At 40.6% G+C, this 19,159-nt stretch overlaps 1 protein-coding gene across 3 annotated transcripts in view; it reads left to right on the forward strand.

Annotated features, from left to right (window-relative positions):
* LOC112856378 (uncharacterized) overlaps positions 1–19,159 on the forward strand; it is a 143,078-nt gene that overhangs the window by 18,009 nt on the left and 105,910 nt on the right. Inside the window, exon 2 of one of the 3 annotated variants that reach the window (XR_015252443.1) lies at positions 1,649–1,711. The exons of the other annotated variants lie outside the window; for them this stretch is intronic. The gene's annotated coding sequence lies outside the window, so the exon portion shown is untranslated. The remainder of the gene's footprint in view (positions 1–1,648; positions 1,712–19,159) is intronic. 3 annotated transcript variants of the gene reach the window in all.

Raw genomic sequence — 19,159 nt, forward strand, 5'->3', positions numbered from 1 at the left:
AGGGCGAACTATATCAGACATCAAATATCCATATGTGTATGGGATCATTTTTGGATTCATTATTTCGTTCTATCTTTCCACTTGTCTGTTCCTGCACAAATATTATACTGTTCCAAAGTCTATAGTTTATAAAAAGTCTTAATATCTAGTAGAACAAGTTACCTCACCCTGTCCTTTATCAGTAGGATTTGTCTCTTTTGGTTGGGTATTTCTGTATAAATTTTAGAATCAGGGTGTGAAATTCCACAGACAAGTAAAAGGTTGGGATTTTGAGTGAGATGACCTCAATTTGGTAAAAACTGACATCTTTAAATTATTGTTTTTAATACATGAACTTGATATATTTCTTCTTTTATATAGTTTTTTTAAAAGTCTTTTCCTAAGATTTATAATTTTCTCCACAAAGATCTTTTTAAAGCATTATTGAGAATGGTATCTCTTTTCTCTTTTTTCTTTTTCTGCCTCTTATTTTTTTTCTTTTTCAAGTTTCTATTTAAATTCCAGTTAGTTAACATAAAGTGTGAGAGAATGATGTCTCTTAACATTTTTGTACTTATTGGTTTTTGTTGATATGTAGAATGCATTTGATTTTTGCATGCTGATTCTTATTAATTCTGGTAATTTACCTGTAGAGTTTTTATTTTCTGCATGTGCACTCATATCATAACTAAGTAATGATTGTTTTATTTCTTCTTTATCTTGCCTTTCTCTGTTGGCAAGAGACAGCTCAGTGTTGAATAGAAAAGGAGACAATAGGAACCCTTGTCATGTTCCTGATCTTAAAGGGAATGTTTTCAACATTGCACCATTAATATGTTTTTTGCTGTAGGTTAATCTTTTTTTTTTATTAATTTTTTTTAACGTTTATTTATTTTTGAGACAGAGAGAGACAGAGCATGAGCAGGGGAGGGTCAGAGAGAGAGGGAGACACAGAATCTGAAACGGGCTCTAGGCTCTGAGCTGTCAGCACAGAGCCCGACGCAGGGCTCGAACTCACGGACCGTGAGATCATGACCTGAGCCGAAGTCGGCCGCCTAACCGACTGGGCCACCCAGGTGCCCCCCCCCTTTTTTTTTTTTTATTAATAGAAGGGGAGAAACTTTTCTTTGATTCCTAATTAGTTAAAAATTTAAAACTATGAATAGAAGCTATATTTTATTATATACTTTTTTCCCTGCATGAATTCAAGTGATTATATTATTAATTTGTTAATATGATGACTTTCCTTATTCACATATTTCTAATGATAAGCCATCTTTTTATTCCTGAGATACATTCGATCTGATTATGATTAAAAGAAAAATTTTTTTTTTGTTTTAGAGAGAGAGAGTGGGGTAGAGGGGCAGAGCTAGAGAGAGAGAGAGAGAGAGAGAGAGAGAAAGAGAGAGAGAGAATCTTAAGCAGGCTCCATGCTGAGCATGGGGCACAGCATGATCTCATGCAGGGCTTGATCCCACAACCTTGGGATCATGACCTGAGCCAAATTCAATAGTTGGATGCTCAACCAACTGAGCCACCCAGGAGCCCCTGATTATGGTTTTTAAAAAATATGTTGCTTAAATGAGTTCTTTAATGTTTTTAGCATTTTTGCATCTATGACCATGATAAGTCTGGCTTGTAATGTTCCTTTCCTTAATGTTCTTGATAGGTGTTCATATCAAGCACACGTGATTTTTATAAGTGGATATGGATAATGAGACAAAGGAAAAATGTAAGTAATAAATAAAAGATAAAAGTTAGCATTTAGGTTGTAATGCAACATTTATGCCATAAGATCTCTTACATGGCTAGGAATTTGGGTCTAAAATTCCTAGCAATGAATTAAAGTTAATTTCATGATTCACAAAAATCAATGAGTTAAAACAAAACTGGCTATTCAGGAGCAGAACAAGTTTTCCAAGGGGCAGTAAAGGGTGGTGGTTTGGAGACTATTCCTTGGAGCTGGACTGAGTTCTAATCCTGTCTCTAGAACTTACTAGCTATGTCATTTGAACAAGTTGCTTAATTGCTTTGTATTTCAGTTTAGTCACCTGCCAAAGAAAGATAATTATGTTATCTACTCAAAGAAGTGTTTCACAGATTAAATGAATTAATACATATAAAGTCCTTTGAAAATTAATCAGTTCTTGGTAGCACTCAATGAACATTAACATTTTATTATCATTTCTGGTACCGAGACCAGAAAGAAAATTTCTCCTTGAATTCCTTTTGAGAGAATACCTTTTAATGAAAACGACAATGACCCTAACAAAATCCTTATAGGATTATTATTATTACTACTATTATTACCTAATCATTTTGAGGAGTTTGATATCCTTCAGGCAAACTTTCATAAGTAATGCTTTTCCAGTTGGGTTTCTGATGACGGCAGTGGGTATGAGGTGCTACTCTATGAGTAGTACCTGGAATACAGCCATATGCTTACCTATTTTTTGAAACTAGAGGAAGATAAATAGGACCACCTTGCTTCCAGGTGGGCCAAGAAGTACTTAAAGACATGGCCAGGTATCTTTCCCTGACTAGTTTTGGGTAGGGAACAGTGCACAGTCAAAAGGGTGGTCAGTATTCCATTGGCTGCACTAATTTTAGTTTGGGAAAAATTAAATCAACTATTGCAAACTATCACTTTGGCAATAAGTTGGTTATTTAAAAATGTCACTATATAGGTACCTAAATGAGTTAACTTATGTACTAGATAATTGACTATACCGAATTCCAGTCAAATAATCACAACTAATGATTACATGGAGTTTCCTATGTGCTGTATTGTTCTAAGTACTTCACATAATCTAACATTTTTTAGACTTCACAACAATCACGTGAGGCAGGTACTGGTACCATCATCATCTTACGGATGAGTCACATGACCAGTAAGTGGCAGAGGTGGGATTCAAACCCAGGTACATTGGCTCCTGAATCCAAATGTAAGTGAGATGCCTACCCAAAACGATAACTTTGTTTTAGAATAATTGACTTGTAGATAGACTTCCTTTTTTTTTTTTTTAATGTTTTATTTATTTTTGAGAAAGAGAGACAGAGCATGAGCAGGAGAGGGGCAGAGAGAGGGAGGGAGACACACAACCTAAAACAGGCTCCAAGCTCTGATCCATCAGCACAGAGCCCGATGTGAGGCTCGAACTCAGGACCAGTGAGATCATGAAGTTGGACGCTAACCAACTGACCCACTCAGGTGCCCTGATAGCCTTTTTATGGCAGTCATTTTATAGCAGGCCACTATATTCTAAATGATGAAAGGATAGGATCTGTGTGTGAGAGTGTTTTTCTTTCTCTGTACCATGACAAGGCACATATCCAGCCCAGGCAAGAATGGTATATATGTATATATACATATACATAAGTAGAAAGCAAAATAAAAACAAGTAGAAAATAGTAAAAACATCTTTTATACAATTTCCACCTGATCAGTTATAGATCCTAGCTCTGACAGTGGATTAAGGAAAAGGTTCTCGTTAAGCATCAATAATGAGGGTCAATAGTATATTGACCTTGTGATGTCCATTACAGTCAATGCTCATCTACTGAAATGTAAAGAAGAGATCTAAAAAGAGCACACACAATCTTGTGTAATTCTGAAGATATTTCTTTACAAGTTAATACAGAGTTTGTCAATGATCAGTAGTGGAATAACTATGCCTATGGGCCACCACTCCTGAATAAAATATTGGCTCACTGGACCTAAACTTGCAATTCATCAAGAAGGAAACAGGCATGCTGCTATCTGTGGAGTCCTTTTCTGTGGTCACAACCTGCAGCTCTCTTTAGCTGGGTCCTTTCAGCAGACAAGTTCTCTGTGACATTGGCTTTTAGATATTGCAGAAGTATCACATGTAGCTGCAGCTAACAGGAAGTGATAGTTGTGTGATTGAGTGTGAGAAGAAACTGGAGAGTAGTAGAAAGCCTGGTGGCATTTCTTGCTTCTCTGCATTTTTTGGCAGCTAGGATTAGGTTAGTTCTTCTGCAAAGTGGGATCCTTCCAGTGGTCATTGCCCATGTGACTTTTCAGGGTTTCAGCAGTGATGCTCAAGGAAATGGCCTCCTCCTTGATCTTGAGACATTGTGCCTAGAGGACACCACCACTTTGGGTGACTGCTTTTGGGAACTGCCGTTGCTAACACTCTAATTCTATAATATGGGAATAGTATAGTTGCCCTTTTAAAAGCTGTGATAGAGTTCACAATGGTTTTAGCTGGGTGGTAGAATATTTGTGGAGCTAATAAAGATGTGCAAATAGAGACCTGAGCATACCCTTTTAAGCAGTTCTTTAATAATTGTAGGGGCAGGAAGTCTCCTCAGGTGCTTTATTTGGTCAGATTTCTTCATAGAAATCAGTTGTTCAATACAAGGAGCATGACCTAGATCCAGAAGAAAGCAGCCTAGAATCTACAAAGTTTATCAAGCTCAGCAGTTGAGCAAAACCCAGATTTCTAAGACCTCATTCATCAAAGTCACTGCTGTGATGACAATTTCCCAGAATCTGCCTTCATTTCCACATCTAATGGTTAAACTCTGATTTTATCACATAGGTTAATCATAAAGTATTTTTACTTAAAAAATTTTTTTTAAAATGTTTATTTATTTTGAGACAGGAGGGGTGGGGTCAGAGTGAGAGGGAGACACAGAATCCGAAGCAGGCTCCAGGCTTTGAGCTGTCAGCCCAGAGCCCAACACAGGGCTCGAACTCATGAACCTCAAGATCATGACCTGAGCCAAAGTCAGACGCTTAACTGACTGAGCCACCCAGGCATCCCAATCATAAAGTATTTTTTAATCTGATGCTTTCATAATGTTTAAAATTTTAAAACTCCCAGATAATTCCTCTGATTAGCATGATGTAAGTTTTAGTTTCATATTGTTTTGGTTTTCCGGTCAAGCAGTCTCCAGCTCTTTTTAGTTATTCTGCAATGGGCACTGGAAGTGAAAGTCCTATGTGGTTGAGACCCAGTGTGAATGAGGCAGGTTTTAAGTGATTAGCAACCAATTGGGAGGAAGGGAGCAAAGAAATGTATTTCTCCAGGCATTGAGGCAAAGTTCTGAAAAGTCATAGGATGGCATCAGACCACCAGTAGAAATTAAAAGTACCTCAACTCACTTGTCATCCCCAGACTTCTGAACCAGCCCAGAAAAAACATGAGTGCAGACCTGACTTCAGGTTGGATATACTTAGACTTAAAACTTAGGCTCTTAGCTAAAACTTTGCCAAAAATTGGCTCTTTCTCCCTGTCCTAAGCTAACTCTAAGGATTATAATAAGTAAGCAAGACCTGACTCTAATACAATACTTGGTTCTAACCTTTGGGAAAGACATACAGTAAAATTTTTCTTTAATTTTTTTCTATAAGCTATTGCTTAGTACTACAATTCTATGCATAATGAATTTTAGTGAGTCTCTAAAGGAACATCCTCACACCACAGGAAATTAACCCATTCATTACTAAATGACTCCTAGCAGAATCTCATTGCATTCACCGCAAATTCCGATCTACAGAGTCTTAGAAACAACCAACTCTGCCATGAAAAATACAGAACAATTTGAGATTTAAACAACATAACAAAAAGATTATACGGGGAGCAAAACAATGAGAACTTGGGAGGTAGGTAAGGTGAGTGGGGGAAAGATGTCAAGACATATCATGTCCAGTTTCCAAAGGAATTAATGAGGACTGGAAAGAAGAGGTTCCAGCCACTTGAGCAGCAGAGCTCAGAAGTAGCCTAGGGGTAAAAAGAAAGAGAATCTCACTCATTTTGAATGTTACAGAAGTGTTATTGTTTTCTTCCCATATGTCATATCAGGAGGTTCATGGTTTGAGTTGGTATTTTCCAAATGTCTCTGTTGTAAATTTACTATTTTTTCCACTTGTAATTAATAAGTATTATGTACGGAGCCATATTTCAAGGCTATATATATCTTGTTCCTCTTTTCTCCTCCAACTGTCCTTCACCTTTTAAGCCGCTATTGTAGGGGTTTTGGTGTCTTAAAAGGGAGGTTTTTTACAAAGATATTAGAACCCATTTTAAAAAACCAACACATTCAATTCCTTACCTTTGCCACACTGCTGTGTTTCTAGAAGAAGACTCTTTACTCTTTAAGGGGTAAACACCAGGGACCTTAGGAAGCCCAAAGGAAAGCAACTAAAGACATAGACTATCTCACCTGTTAAACTTTTTCCTCAGCTGACCTGGCTTGCCCCATACCTTGCAAGTCAAGCTCATCCAGTCCAAGGTGGGGCACCAGCCAATTCCTGGAATTAGGGAACGCTTCAGATTATCTGGGTCAGGTCACTGGTACCAGGGTGGGACTTGGTGCTGAGTAATTTATACAGGGAGTCAAGAATTTCCCTGAAGAGTATGGTGTCTCACAGCAGTGGGTTTGGCTAGCCTGAGGGTCTCATTCTTCAGTCAAAACAGAACCAAGGGGAAAAACATTTTCTGAAACTGGGTGTGAGTGATGGTACAATGACCCTCAATGGAATCCTATAAAAGGATCTAACAAGAGATGTGGGGCAGAAAGTTACCTTGTTACTAAAGCCAATTTCTGAAGTTTGACTGACTTGTCCTTCAGGAATCATCTATTCCATAACATCTTTTTTCTCTTGAAGAAGCCAGATGGTGGATCTGAGACAGCCTACCTCAGCCACTATCTTGTAACTGGGAAGTGTCCCAGAGATGATATTGACCTGTGATCTGGATTGAAACAGGCCTTCCTGATTTCCTGTGTGGACCAGTGTTGCAGCTGGCTAAAAGAGGCATGAATGATGACATTTTTTTTTTTAAACAGTTGAAATAGTCCCCATTCTGGCCAATGATAGCTGTCATAAAGAAAAGTAGTACACTGTACAAGAGTTTGACTTTTGCTGTGAGCTTGCTGAGGGGGGACATGGAACAAACTGGAAAGAAATATATTAGAGGATGGTTGGGGAATGGAGCCCAGAAAATAATCCTTCATGGTCTTCCTCCTACAAGAGAAGAGTGAGGTGAAGATTCAGTGCCACCTAGCTCTTCTCCACCATCAGCCTATCTTTCTTTCCATCTGAGTACCTGCTGCTGGCACACTGCTTTCAAACTCTCCTTTACTGAAATTCACCAGTTGTTATAATTTCCCCCATTTGCTTTCTCACTTGTGTGTCTGCTCTCACGAAGACTCTGAGCCATTTGAGGGAATTCTACCAGAAGAAAGAGCTTTCCATTTCCGTTTATGTATTTATTTATATCTATATGGATCCACGGATTCCTCTTTCTATTCACTGGGTTGTAATTCATCACTATCATTGTGCATTTTGATGTCCCCAATGTCCCAGATTTGGCTAGTGAGATATTATAGACTTTTATTCCCAAATACTTCAGTGTGACTTCCTAAGAACAACATAATTCTTTTACATAATCAAAGCACAATCATCAAAATCAGAATATTTAACATTCATACACTATTATTATGTAATTGATAGTCCATGTTAAAATTTGTCAATTACCCCAATAGTGTCCTTTATAGCTATACTGCCCCCCATGGCCCTACCACACCTGAATCCAAACCAGGATCACACATTGCCTTGAGTTATCGTCTTTTTTTTTTTTAATTTTTTAAAATGTTATTTATTATTGAGAGACAGAGAGAGACAGAACATGAGCATGGGAGGGGCTGAGAAAGGAGGAGACACAGAATCCAAAGCAGGCTCCAGGCTCTGAGCTGTCAGCACAGAGCCCGACACGGGGCTCGAACTCACAGACTGTGAGACCATGACCTGAGCCAAAGTCTGAAGCTTAATCGACTGAGCCACCCAGGCACCCCGAGTTATCGTGTCTTTTAAATCTTTTTAAATCTGGAACAGTTCCTGAGTCTTTCTTTGTCATTAATGACCTTGACATATTTGGAAGAGTACAGCCAGTTATTTTACAGAAAATCCTTCAATTTGAGTTTAGTTGATACTACTTCATGATTAGATTCAGATTATGTATTTTCAGTGGGAATGTTACAGAAGTGATATTGTATTCTTCTTCACAGTGCATCATGGCAGAAGGCATACAATTTAAACTGGTGTCTTCCAGATTTCTCCACTGTAAAATTAATATTTTTTCCCTTTGAAATTAAAAAGCTATTTGTAGAGAGATATTTGGAGGCCATGTATATAGCCTATTCTCCTCAAACTTTTACGCACTAGTTTTATATATGTTAATGGTTCTTGCCTGAATCAATTATTATTATGATAGCGGCAGAATGATGATTTTCTATCTCCATCATTCTTTCTACATTTATTAGTTGGCATTCTACTGTAAGGAAGAACATTCTATCATATATGTATATATGTGTGTATTTTTTTTTTTCCTGCATGGATTCATGGGTTCTTTTATTCAATGTTTTATAATTTATTACTATAATTATTTATTTTGATAGTCAAAATGTCCCAGATTTGGCCAGTGGGAACTCCTCCAAACTGGGTCCACTGTTCTTTTGATATATCTGTATCCTTATTTGAGTTTTCTTCTGGATACAGCAAGATACTTCAGATTTACCTTGTATTTTCCTTGCCTCAGTCCTAGAAGTAGTAATTTCTGCAAGGAGTCCTGGTTCCTTTTAATGGAGAATGGTATTTAGAAACCTAGCTCTGGGCAACATGTATGCTCGTTGATGCTGGGGTCTTATTACTTTGTCAGAAGACAGAGCTATGAAGTAAATACATGTGTGTGAGTATGTATATGATACATTGCATATGTATGTGTACCTAAGTAAATCTATGTAGAACACACACACATACACATATATGCCATGAATTTGTACTGATACCTCTGGTTCTACTCCAAGATCATGGGCTTTATTTGAGGCTTTCCTTTCCATATTTATAAATTCCTTCATGACAGATGCATTTTAAAAGCCATCCTTAAGGGATAGCTGACTGGCTCAGTAGATACTACAGGTAGCTTTTAATCTCAGGGTTGTGAGTTTGAGCCTCATGTTGGGCATGGAGCCTATTAAAAAAATTTTTTTTTTAATTTTTTTTTAACGTTTTATTTATTTTTGAGACAGAGAGAGACAGAGCATGAACGGGGGAGGGGCAGAGAGAGAGGGAGACACAGAATCAGAAGCAGGCTCCAGGCTCTGAGCCATCAGCCCAGAGCCCGACGCGGGGCTCGAACTCACGGACCGCGAGATCGTGACCTGAGCTGAAGCCGGCCGCTTAACCGACTGAGCCACCCAGGCGCCCCTAAAATTTTTTTTAAAAAGTAAGTTGGAACAAAATTAGAAAAGAAAAAAAAAAAAAAAAGGCATCCTTAAAATGGGGAGGTGTAGGAAGCCAAAGGGAAAAAGACCTTCAAAATCTGTTTATGGCATACCCTCTCCCTTATTGCATTTGATGCTGATTAATATTAAAACCAATGCTAAATTTTTACATGCCATTAAAATAAAAAGAAAATTGAATGTAAGTAAGAGAAAAACAGAAGTTAAAAATAAGCTCACAAGGGGCTCCTGGGTGGCTCAGCTGGTTAAGCATCTGACTTAAGTTTAGGTCACGATCTCATGGTTCATGAGTTGGAGCCGGGATCAGGCTCTGTGCTGACAGCTCGGAGCCTGGAGCCTGCTTCAAATTCTGTGTCTCCCCCTCTCTCTGTCTCTACCCCGCCCAAACTCTCTCTCTCTCTCTATCAAAAATAAATAAACATTTAAATAAATAAATAAGTAAATAAATAAATAAACCTGAAGAGGAGTCAGTTAAAAAAAAAAAAGCTCAAGGGGCGCCTGGGTGGCGCAGTCGGTTAAGCGTCCGACTTCAGCCAGGTCAAGATCTCGCGGTCCGGGAGTTCGAGCCCCGCGTCAGGCTCTGGGCTGATGGCTCAGAGCCTGGAGCCTGTTTCCGATTCTGTGTCTCCCTCTCTCTCTGCCCCTTCCCCGTTCATGCTCAGTCTCTCTCGTCCCAAAAATAAATAAATGTTGAAAAAAAAAAATTAAAAAAAAAAAAAAAAGCTCACAAGTCCAAGAAAGATAGAAGATTAAGCTTTTTAAAATAACGCAAAGTAGATGAGGTTTAAAATAGAAGATAGGTTATAAACCAATGAGGTAAAAGGTTAAAAACATAGAAAGCAAAGAAGATAAAAATCTAAGACAATATGCAAATACTCCATGAGCTGGAAAATGAAAATACTGAAAGGGATTGAAGATTGAAAATAGGAAATAAGAAATAAAAAGATAAAAATAAAAATTACAAAAATAATAACAAGTAGAAATATTGGGGAAATGTATTTAAAAGAAAATAACAAAAAGCTGAAAGACCAGAAAGGTGACTGAAATGGGGAGATGAGAGGGTTGTGTAGAGGATGAGAAAAGAGATCTCTGACCAGGTCTGTGAGGTTCTGCTTTTCTTTGTGGGGAATGAATCTTCTGTTGAAATTCAGTTGCCCTCTATGAAGCTCTAGCTAGCACTCCTCTCCTTTGTTGAGCATCCTACTCTAGGCCCATTGCAAGGAGCCAATGGCCACTGGGAGTGGAGAACAGATGGATGGGCATTCTCAAAGCCAGCAGTTGGTGCAAGCAAGGACGGAACAGCCTCTGAGGATTGGGAGCCCCTCTTCACGTTTCCTTCCAGAAGTGTAGTTGGGTTCATGTGCCCTGAGTAGCATAAAAGTGGATGCATGGTACTTCCTAAAAGTCCAGTGTAGAATATGGGGAAGAGTAATGGCTTAGAATTTGGGAGACATGGGTTTAATCTCCGGGTTCAAACTTATTCCATGGCTTAAATAAGCCGTTTACTTTCTGAGGACCTTGAATTTATTTTCTCTCTCTCTCTTTCTTTTCCTTCATTCTTTCCTTCCCTTCCCTTCCCTTCCCTTCCCTTCCCTTCCCTTCCCTTCCCTTCCCTTCCCTTCCCTTCCCTTTCCTTTCCTTTCCTTTCTCTTTCCTCCCCTCCCCTCTCCTCCCTTCCTCTCCCCTCCCCTCCCCTCCCCTCCCCTCCCCTCCCCTCTCCTCTCTTCTCCTCTCCTCTCCTCTCCTCTCCTCTCCTCTCCTCTCCTCTCCTTTCCTTTCCTTCCTATCTATTCTGTAAAAGGAGAGAGAGTCAAGCAATGTTTGCCTATATGGTGCACCAAGACAAGTGTTTTCCTACCAGTATTAGATCACAGACAAGTAAAATATCCCATCTTTTATTGTAGATTCCTAGATCAAAATCTTCTATTGCAGGGGCACCTGGTTGGCTCAGTCAGGTAAGCGTCCGACTTAGGCTCAGGTCGTGATCTCACAGTTTGTGGGTTCAAGCCCTGCATCCGGCTCTGTGACAGCTCAGAGCCTGGAGCCTGTTTCAGATTCTGTCTCCCTCTCTCTCTGCCCCTCCCCCACTCACACTCTGTCTCCTTCTGTCTCAAAAATAAATAAATATTAAAAAAAACTAAAAAAAATCTTCTATTGCAGATATGTATAAGAGAGATAAGAAAGAGAGGAAAGGTGTACAAGGAACTGAGCTGTTGCTGAATAGGAACATGAGGGAAGAGGTACACACAATGCAGTAAATGTTTGACTGAACAATTCTCAAAACTGAAGTTGAGAAAGAATGGTTGAGCCACTGAAAGACTTAGGTTCGTCAGGTTTTTGTTTTTGTTTTTGTTTTTTAATAGTATCGGTAAAACTAAAATCTAGTTGGGAAAGCCCAAGACTCCAGCCAACAAGGAAGAACTTAATGAGTCCTAGCAATTATCCAGATCATAAAGTTAACACAGGAAGCAGAGCCAATTCTATCTGACACGGAATCTGAAGTTGTAGTCACGGCATTTTTGTGAAGATGCTTCTAACTGGCACTTGCCCCAGGGTGTCATAGTAAGCATGGGTGTGTGTGTGTCACCGATCTTCTCTTTCCCACATCATGCTGGGCATTGTATCAACACACCAGGGCTCTCTTAGCTGCATGCTAGAGGATGCAGGTCCCAGGAGTGAGGGTAACAGGATTGCCAGTCACCCGGACACCAAGGAAGGTGAGGATAGTGTGAGCAGGGAGCATCAGAAGATCAGGGTCCCAGCTCTGTTGCTGCCTTCCCCTGGTTCATCCCTCTGTCTGAGCTTGCCTCTAGCTGGAATTCCCTGACTCATCTTCTTGTTTGTGTTTTGGGGTTGGGTTTGGTGTGGTTTTGTTTTTTGTTCCTTTGCTTTACATGAGGAAATGGTGGGAGGAAAGGGCAGGATGGGGAGGAAACACAGGACAGTCCATCCCATTCTTTTTGGATCCAGAATTCCCATTTCACCTCTATGTCTCTATAGCCTTTTTCTAGGTCCCCTGAGGTCACTTCTCAGTAGCAGTCAGGGGTCTACAGGATGAAAACTTCTTTTCTTTCCTGGTTTCCTCCGTATCCAGCTTGCCATGATTTCTTTAGAAGTCACCCTTCAGTCTGTTCCTCAACAAACCCAGTTCCCTCTCAGAGACTGGAAAGGAGTCAAAAGTGAATACAGACCATCTAAGAGTCCACAGAGTGTCTACTTAATTTAGTCAGCATATTTTTGGTGTTGATCACAATAGGCAGGCACTGATGTGGACTGTGGGAAATACAGAGAATAATCTCCCCTTTCTGGAGCTTGCAGTCTGGGGAAATAAAAATGTTTTGTGTGAAGAGTTCAAAACATGAGCATTAGTACCAATACCAGATGACACAAGGCAGGTGTGGTTAAATGTCCAGTGACTGGCACAGATACTGAGCATTAAAGAGTGCAGGAGAGTGGGGGAGAGCTTCCTGTGGGACCACCTGAATCCTGATACGAATGACATTCGATTGTGGTCACTCCCTTTCATTTGCATGACACTGTAAGGTCTACAAAAGATATTGCTCCATTTAATGTTTAAATCGTAGGTCTTCTAGCAGAGGAAACTGAAGTTCAGCTAGGTCATGTGGAAGCAGTGAGCCAGATTTTCAGATCATAGGGCTAGACTTCTTCGCACTAGAGGGGCCTCCACTGGAGGAAGGTGACTGTGCAATGAGCTGGGAGGAGAAGCTCCGGGGATCAGACCACCTCAAATGTGGAGGGGAATTTGAAGGACCTTGAAAGTGGGGTTGGGGTTCTCTATTAGGGAAATAACTGAAATAACCTTGCCCAAGCAAGGATAGCAACTGACCTGCATTACACCTGTCATCCCCTCAAATTAGTGGCCCAGGAGACAGACTTATCCTAAAGACATGTTTGTTTGGTCTACACAGTGGTTTAAAATGTGTGTGTTAATTGCCCTCATTAAAAAACGAGGTGCTTTGTTTGTCTCTCTTACACACACACACACACACACACACACACACACTCAGATTGCTTGCTTCTCTTGACAGTTGGAATCCCTAGTGACACGGAATTGCTGTTCTTTTTTTTTTTAATTTTATTTATTTTAAAAACATTTTTAATGTTTATTCATTTCTGAGAGACAGAGAGCGAGAGGGGATGGGGCAGAGAGAGAGAGGGAGACACAGAATCTGAAGCAGGCTCTAGTCTCTGAGCTGCCAGCACAGAGCCCGATGTGGGGCTTGAACCTGTGAGCCGCGAGATCATGACCTGAGCCAAAGTCAAATGCCCAACTGACTGAGCCACCCAGGTGCCCCAAGTTTGTTTATTTTTGAGAGAGAGAGTGCATGTGCAGGGGGGAGGAGCAGAGAGAGAGGGAGAGAGAATCCCAAGCAGGCTCTGTGCTGCCAACGCAGAGTCCAACATGGGGCTCAGTCTCACAAGCTGTGAAATCATGACCTGAGCCAAAATCAAGAGTTGGACACTTAACCCACTGAAGCACCCAGCTGGTCCCTGAATCCCTGTTCTTATGGAAACTTTGCACTGGAACTGTGTAGCAACTGCCTCTTGGTGCAGGAGGTCTGTGGTTCTCTAGGACTCTGCATGATATGGCCCCTGAAGGCTTTTGGGTCTGCATCCCTTGATTTACATGGGAAGTTGAGAGCCAATTATGATGCGGTAGAAAGGGTCAGAAGGCCTGGATTCAAGCCTGGCTCTGCCATGTACTGGTGTGCGACCTAAGCTAAAACAGCTGGCCTCTCCCAACTTCAGTTTCAGGGTCTTTTGATTGGGCATAATGACATGCACTTCCAGTGAGGGTGTGAGAATTATGGGACTTAATGAAAGTGTCGGTGCCACCTAAATTGTTTAAATGCTTCTTTCTGGAACAACTCAACTCCCAACGCAAAGATACAGAACACTGATTCTACAGAATATTCCTTAGTATGATTTTGAAAACTTCATGTTCAAAGTGTCAGTTTTGGGGAAGAGCTGCAGTGACTTTCATGTAACGTCAAGGATGTCATGGACACGGAGTAGGGGATGGTAAAGAGCCATTGAAAGAGAGGTTGCCCTGCTCCTGCCCCACAACTTCTAGGCCATAGTCCTGTTGGCCATCCCAGCCATGCTGTCCCATTGTGCCATTTGAACAAGATGTTCTATATCAGAGGGAGGCTCAGAATGAAGAAGAATTATAACTGGGCCACTTTCTGAAAGCCACCTTCAAGGTAGGAAAGTATTTTAGAAAATCAAAACTTGGTCAATGGGGAAGGACAAGCAAATCACACCTTTCTCATCCCTGGGAGAGCTTCAAGTGCCTATTGCAAATTGATTTTAGGATTGTGATGATACTGCTGATGTTCTTTGAAGATGGCAGTAGCCTGATAAAGCTCTTAAAGAAGTAGATTCTTATGTGAACTATTGCAGGTCAAGATTCTCTTTGGACACCACTTTTTGGTTTGTCTTTTGTTCCGGCTCGCTGAGTGGTTATTATGGTGATGTGTATGGGCGAGTGGTAAAGTGGCCGCAGTGACAAGTGCTTCCTGACTCTGTGTTCAGGTGTATAATTCTGTTCCTTCTTCCTTCCCACCCTCCACTCCCACTCCATCTCCCCAACCCTGTCAAACACTGTACTTAAAATGCCATTTTGCCTTTTCATTGTGATTCCTTTGTGAGAAGAAATTGGAGCGATCACATAAATGCTGCCCAGAGCCATCTGTCATCTTCTGGCTTCAACAGAAAAACCACAGCTACATGATTGTTCAGTGTTGGCCCATGTTTACCCAACTTCTCAGACACCTGAGAGCTAACCTAACTCAACATTTATAAAATTGCCATGTGTTCAGGCAAGTTCTTTTTTTCCCTGCTTGGTTAAAGCTTTGCGTTCTGAAAAATATTACTGAGAGGGATGGATGCCTGGAAATATGTGAAAGTAATAGCTTTGGGGCCAAGTAGATAAATTTGCATCCTCAGGCCACAAAGCAAGGGTATATTTTCTGCCTTCCTGGGAAATTGAGAGACGCTAGACAAAAAAGTAGTTCTAGTTTTCATTATTATATGTTTAAAATAGGCTGGGCTCAGGCAGTCCTTGGACTGAAGCTAAACATGTAAATTTCAGTTTAAATAAGTGCTTTATAGAAAAAGCAAAGGGGTAAGCCCTTGAGGCTCCACTGAAGGCCACTGGTGGCCTTGGCTCTAGTTTGCCACCTCCCTTTTTGTATTAGCTGCTGTAAGGAGAACTACCTTGACTTGGTGAGCAAGACTCAAGCGATGGCAATGAATTTCTTACCCTGCGAAGCAGTGGGAAGGAACTTGCCCAGCCATCCATGGAAATGCTAATGAGCCGAGATGGCCCCGAGCTTTAATTCAGACCTTCTGTAATATCTTGCTTTCCTGATGCTGTTGGAGCATATTTTTACATTACTCGATAGTAGAGAAATGGTGAAATGTGGATCCTTCCAAGCTGAATGGCTTCCATCGCTTCTCTATGCGCTCAGCAGTGACTTGATGTCTTGCATCAGGGGTGATGGAAACAGTTTGACTCTATTATGGGGACTGGCTTCAGGTGAAAGGAGGAGTTGTTTCTTTGCATTTCTCAATGCAAAGCAGGGCTGTGGTGGGGCAGGTCACAGTCCTGTTAGGACACCATGTTCCTTACGCTTGAACAGGTTGGTCTTCTGATTGCACATGGCTTGCCTAGGAAATTGAGGGCAGGAGGTGGGAAGGTGGTGAGATGTTTCCCTTTCATGATGCTGTTTCTATCGTCTGGTGTTTCCTGGTATTTAAGAAAACACAGCTTATATCAGGAATCTAATGCCTGCCAGGGACTCCAGGCCATGACCTATCTAGGACTCCAAGCAATGACCTATCTAGGGTGAATGGAAGCTGCTACTTCCTGGTCACTACCCAGACATCCTGAGAAAAAATATTCTTCGAAAAATATTATTGGATTATTGGTTCAGTTTTTAAGATTCACAATCGCTACAGTTTAGGAAAATGAGTATCTTATTATCAACATGACTCAATAGAGAAGGAGAAAACTTCCTTAAACAATTGGTTTGAAAAAAGACATGGGCTTAGAAAAATGACAGCTTGGATATGTCCTGCACATGGGGCTCCCAGGCCCCACTGAGAAGTAGTTTTCAGTCTTCAGTGCCTTAGGTTTGGCTAGTTTAATCCTGTAAAGTCATTTGGGTGGCATTCAAAGTCATTTTCTGTCTCATTATTAAACCAGTCGTGGATATAGGGAAAGGGCTCCTGGCCTCAGGGAACAGTCCTGCTTTGCCTACTCTTGCCCATTGGCTCTTCTTGCCCCATACCTCCAAGATGCTGTCTGTCTAGTTGTCAGAGTTGAGCTCCATGGGCTCCAACTCAGGTTGACTTCCACATTTGGCTTTGGGCTAGGTGAATGGAAGGGATAGAAGAGGGACAAATCAGGAGATAAGGAAAACACCCACCATGTGGGTGATCATGTAGGGCCTGCTAATGCTGGTAGGTATATGTAGGAATGGAGGAAGAAAAGGCTTTTTTAATGAAAGTTTGTGTGTTTCCTAGACAAAGGTGATAAAAGACTAACTGGGAATGCCAGCTGAGAAAAGTTTCCAAAAAGTTACCTCATTCATTTATTCTTTTATTCAGCAAAAATATATTGGGCATTATTATGAACAAGGTACTGTAGGTAAACAAGGTATAAAACACCAAGTGCTTGGCTCTCCAAAAGTGTCTGGTCATCATAGGTACATAATCTATTATGTTACTGAATGCCATCTCTCATACGTGTTCCCCCTTGAGAAATAGCTTTTTGAATTTAGTACCAAGAAAACCTTGTCTCTTGTGAGAAAATGGTCTATGTCTTCTTTTTAGGTATGAGAATTTTGTAACTTATCATGTTTCTATTTCTGCCCTGTGAATAAGCTGGGGTTCTAGGTTGCAAATCACAGTAATCAATTCTAGCTGTCTTGGGCAGAAAAGAGGAATTTGTTGAAAGGATATTTAAATCAAAAGATATACATTCAGGACCCTGCTATATCACTGACTTGCTCAGGGGCAGCGGACAAGTTATTTATCCTTTTCAGATTTCACTTTACTTGTCACTTAAGGAATGTCATACAGTCTGAGTGGAGCTTCCCAAATAGATGGAATGCTCAGAGATCGAGTTTGGAAAACAGATATGTATGAAAGGCACGCTGGAAAGTGAGGCCACAGAAACTGGTTCACACGCTGTTGGCCAAGGTGAGTAAGATGTCCAACCATCTCTCTGATACTGGGTCACTCAGTCAAGATTTGAGTCTTGAGAGAAACTTCTGATTGGCCAGGATTTGGTTTGGGACGCTAGTCCCTTTGACATCCCAAGAGGGATAGCCACTCTTGAGATTAATGGCACGGTCTTTAAGAGGAAGATCTGTGGGCTAATAGAAATGATGGTTGGATGCTGGATAGCAACAAACAGAAACAACACCAGGAAATACAGAGTCATATTGATGTTCTAAATAAAACAGAAGCACTATCAGCTCTTATAAGGAGCATATTTGTTCTTCTTGCTTTTTCTTGGTTCTGAGTTTTTCCTTCCTTTCCCTTTTATTATTCTTATTGTACAACATTCTTTGAATGGCAGGAAAAGTGAGATTTGAAAAGGACTAATGACTTGCTCAGTGTCCCTGAACTAGTAAGTGGTACAGCCAGGTCCTGAATTTATACCTTTTGATTTCACTGTCAGTTCTCTTATCTTTCCTATGAATTGATGCAAAGTGGAGAGATAAATGTTAAGAAAGAAACCTAATGCTCTGGTTGTTCTGAAGAGGAATATTTCTTTTGGGGAGGTTTGCATTTCCATTTGATTAACAACAAATCTGTTTTCCTAACTTAAAGAAGAGTGCTCCTGTCCTTGCTTACCCACCAGCACAGAATGTTCTACCATTGCCAGGAAGGTGGCCAGAGTGAATGTGGGGACTGGTTTTTTCAGTTTTTCAATTTTTCCCTGCCTGAGACCTTCTCAGGCTCTCAGGTCTATGCTTAGACTATTCTCTCCTCAAAAGACCTATCCTATCATCCAAAGGCACCAGACCTTAATATTCTTGCCTTTTAAAGAATGTTTTCTTCGGGGCCGCCTGGCTGGCTCAGTCTGTAAAGTGTGATTCTTGATCTTGGGGTTGTGAGTTTGAGTCCCATGTGTGGGGGAGAATTTAATTAAAATTAAAAAAAAATTTTTTAAGTGTTTTCTTCAAAAGAATGAAACTGGACCACTTTCTCCCATGATACACAAAAGTAAACTCAAACTGGATGAAAGACCTAAATGTGAGACCTGAAGCCATAAAACTCCTAGAAGAGAGCAAGGCAGTGATTTCTGCAGATGTTGGCTGTAGAAACGTTTTCCTGGATATGTCTCCTAAAAGAAAAACATTAAAAAATAATAAAATAATAAAAAAATTAAAAGTGTTTTCTGGGGGGAAGCTACACATTTATAATAGAAACTTTGGATAATATATAGACCAAAAACCAAAATAAAACCACAACATCAAAAAACTCCCATCAAACAAAACTACTCAACTCTACGTATTTTGGTTATTCCGTTTTTTATATGTACGTGTGAATATACACATATTTTCTTTTACAGAAATTGAGATTAGATGATATAGTTTGATGTCCTTTTATTATATGACATAATTTTTTTTTTTCAACGTTTATTTATTTTTGGGACAGAGAGAGACAGAGCATGAATGGGGGAGGGGTAGAGAGAGAGGGAGACATAGAATCGGAAACAGGCTCCAGGCTCTGAGCCATCAGCCCAGAGCCTGACGCGGGGCTCGAACTCACAGACCGCGAGATCGTGACCTGGCTGAAGCCGGACGCTTAACCGACTGCGCCACCCAGGCGCCCCATATATGACATAATTTTGTAAGCATCTTCTCATGAC

This window comes from Puma concolor, chromosome B3, assembly GCF_028749965.1.
Source record: "Puma concolor isolate L17-30 chromosome B3, mPumCon1.1.hap2, whole genome shotgun sequence".
Taxonomy (NCBI): domain Eukaryota; kingdom Metazoa; phylum Chordata; class Mammalia; order Carnivora; family Felidae; genus Puma; species Puma concolor.